The following is a 3,206-nucleotide window of genomic DNA, read 5'->3' on the forward strand; positions in this document are numbered from 1 at the left end:
CCACCGAGAGCAGAAACTGTTTATACCTTACTTTTGCTTGTGGATTGAGGACGTTGTACACTCTAAATGAATTGAAAAGTCCACAGTTTATAAGGTACAGCACTACTTTTTTTTTTGTCCATTTCATCGTTTTCCTTAGAATGGAACAACATGAAAGGAATTGATCCGCACGGTCAACGCCTTTCATGTGGGCATTGTATTCCTTGATGCAGGTAGGTTTTACAATATTCTCTCCCGTTTTTCTATTTTCTTTTTCCTGTTGTCGAGACAGAAGTGTCATGGATCGTTGATATCATTTGGACAACCCGCTTGTCTTTCCATGTTAGAAGAAGAATATTGCCTTTTCTGGAAAATATTATGTCACCTTTCTTCATTCTTGATGTTTTCATTTTCAAATTTGGCGGTAAACCTCTACTCTCCCTAATAGTCCCACAGACTCTAGTTTTGTTCTGTAGCAGCAATTCAGCAGTAGATGTAGCATTGTAATAATTATCCTGGTAAATATGGTGCCATATACCAAGATAGGGTCCAAGGACTGAAAGAACAGGTTCTTGCAATTTCCTTCCTTCTGCAGTGTATATCTCCATATTGCAGATATAGCCAGTGTCACTCTCGCACACCATCCGAACAAGTAAACCGTATTTTGTTATTTTTGCTGGGTTGTATGTGCGAAATTTGAAATGTCTTCTCCATGGAATCATTCCCTCGTCCAAAGACAACTGTTGCTTTGGTTTGTATATTGTTTGAAATTTATGCAGGAAATAATCCAGCACAGGTTGGATCTTGAAAAGTCTCCTCGAGCGACTGTGCATTTTGGCGTTATCATTGAAATGCCAGAATGTCCATATTTGCTCAAATCTATGGCGACTCATTGTCTGTGGAAATATAGGGGTACATATCAAAGGATCTGTTGACCAATAGTCTTTCAAGCTATCTTTTCTTGTTTGACCCATCAGAATAATTAGTCCAAGGAATTTCTTGATGTCCTTCTATGTAATCAGAGACCACTTTAGTGTTCTAGATGGTGTTTTACGTTTCATTGCGGTTTGATTGTGATAGTTGGACAGCTCTTTGCACAACATCTCAAACAATTCATCACCAAAAAAGAGATTGGTCACAGAGGGTACAGAGACACACTGAGACGGAAATGTAGTGACCCCAGCATGACCTTCAAACATTTGTAAGGTGGTGGTGTGTCAATTTCAGACCAACAATTATCAGTAGCTTCCTCAGTGTCAGAATCACTTGAAAGCACCGCCACCTTGAGCTTCCTTCCAGGTCTAATAATTTCACTGTCAGTAGAATCAGTAGAATCATCTCCGGAATCGTCAAAACAGTCATCTGCATCTTCGATCTCACTAGGAATATCTGATAAATTATCGTTAAATACTTCCGGAAGTGTATCAGTTTCGTTGGTTTCCTTCCTTTTTCTGAGAGAGGGTATTTCTAAAAGCGCCAGGAACTTGAAGATGAAGACTATTCGAATGACCAAAATACAATGTAACTGCAATGCGCCAGGAACTTGAAAACGAAGACTATTCGAATGACCAAAATACAATGTAACTGCAATGCTTTATGGGTTCGTGCAATTATATAGTTTTTCGTAGATTGACCTGCATGGTTTCCACCAATGAGATCGCTTCATTTGATGAGGACTGTGCCGCGCCAGCACGGCCAAGGGTGTCTCTGGGTGGGTGGGTGGAGGTGTGTGAAAGGATTAAGGAAAGACAGTCAAGGGAATAATAGCTGGGTCTCGGTGGGACGCTGCTCCCTGAAGAGGAGACAACGCCGGCGCCCACAAGCCGTGTCTTTATTTTATAGCAGATGCCACGAGGCAAAGTAGGGGCATGATCATGTTGTTTACAGCATTCTCATGAGTCTCAACCCTACTCAACTACATGTACCTAAACTCTATCACAAGGCATGTGGGGCTACATGTTTGGACCATAGATTCAAGCTTACAACCACAGCCGTTGGCTATGATTGTGCTGGGAGGGCACTACCCTCCAGCTGGGACTTGCACGTGGCAGTGAGAGGACCCTGTCCTTTCATTAGTCCAAGGCTTGAACCTGGCTAAAACACTGTAACCACGCCCCACAGTGGACAAGACAGTGTATTGACATCTAAGGTCCATAACAGATGGTGTGTGAAAAAATGAGAACACTCATGAGCGGTCCTTAACAGATGGCGCACGAAACACGAGAAAACTCCTGAGCATTACGCAATGTGTTAAGAGCAGCAGGAGAAAAGTAGTTAGTTACCTACAAGGGAGCTCCCATTAAACTGTCAGCTCATCCACTTGTGGGAATATATCTTAAAAATGCTGAAATACCAGTCAGAAAGAATATATGCATACCCATGTTTATAGCAGCGTTATTTATAATAGCTAAGATTTGGAAGTGCTCATCAATATAGATGAATGGGTAAAAAAGCTGTGGGACATTTATACAATGGAATGCTATACAGCTATAAAAAAAGAGGAATCTCTTACTCTTTAGGACAACATGGATGGACCTGGAAAATATTATGCTAAGTAAAATAAGCCAATTGGAGAAAGACAAATATCACATGATCTCACTTATTTGTGGAATCTAATGAACCAAATGAATTGACCAAAATAAGACCCGAAGCATGGAGGCATGGAACAGACTGACATACCTTGATGTAGGGATAGGGGAACAAGAAGAGATAAACCAAAGAACTTATATATTTACTAGAGGCCTGGTGCACGAAATTCGTGCATGGGTAGGGTCCCTAGGCCTGGCCGGCTATCAGGGCCGATCTGGGCCTTCCAGCTGCCATATGGGGCCTCCATTTTCTGGCTGCCAGCTGCCAGCCCTGGCCTTCTTTCCCCGGTTGCTGGGTCTTCCTTTGTTGTGCCCCACCCCCTGGTGGTTAGCACATGTCATAGCAAGCAGTCAAACTCCTGGTCTCTCGGTTGAACTCTGAGGGGACACTTTGCATATTAGCCTTTTATATATAGAGATATGCATAACCCATGGACACGGGCAATAGGATGTTGAAGACCTGAGGTGGGTAGGGTCTGGGACAAAGAGGGTAAAGTTGGGGGGAATGGGAAACATCTGTAAATCTGTAATACTATCAACAATAATCCTATCTAATAAAAGACAAAAGGGTAATTAACCGTACCTCCGCTACACTTCCCTTTGGCTAATCGATGAGATATGCAAATTAACTGCCAACAA

The 3,206-nt window shown here is 42.3% G+C and overlaps 1 protein-coding gene and 1 long non-coding RNA gene across 11 annotated transcripts in view; one reads left to right on the plus strand and one right to left on the minus strand.

Annotated features, from left to right (window-relative positions):
* The window catches only part of R3HDM2 (R3H domain containing 2), a 126,894-nt gene that overhangs the window by 32,209 nt on the left and 91,479 nt on the right, over positions 1-3,206 (plus strand). The window lies entirely within an intron of this gene.
* Positions 107-2,192, minus strand: LOC107182074. The gene is made up of 2 exons (XR_001512790.1): positions 2,089-2,192; positions 107-568 (listed from the first exon to the last, which is right to left on the minus strand). It is a non-coding gene; the product is annotated as an uncharacterized LOC107182074 (long non-coding RNA).

The sequence above is a fragment of the Myotis davidii genome, unplaced genomic scaffold (assembly GCF_000327345.1).
Source record: "Myotis davidii unplaced genomic scaffold, ASM32734v1 scaffold1134, whole genome shotgun sequence".
NCBI classification, from domain to species: Eukaryota; Metazoa; Chordata; class Mammalia; order Chiroptera; family Vespertilionidae; genus Myotis; species Myotis davidii.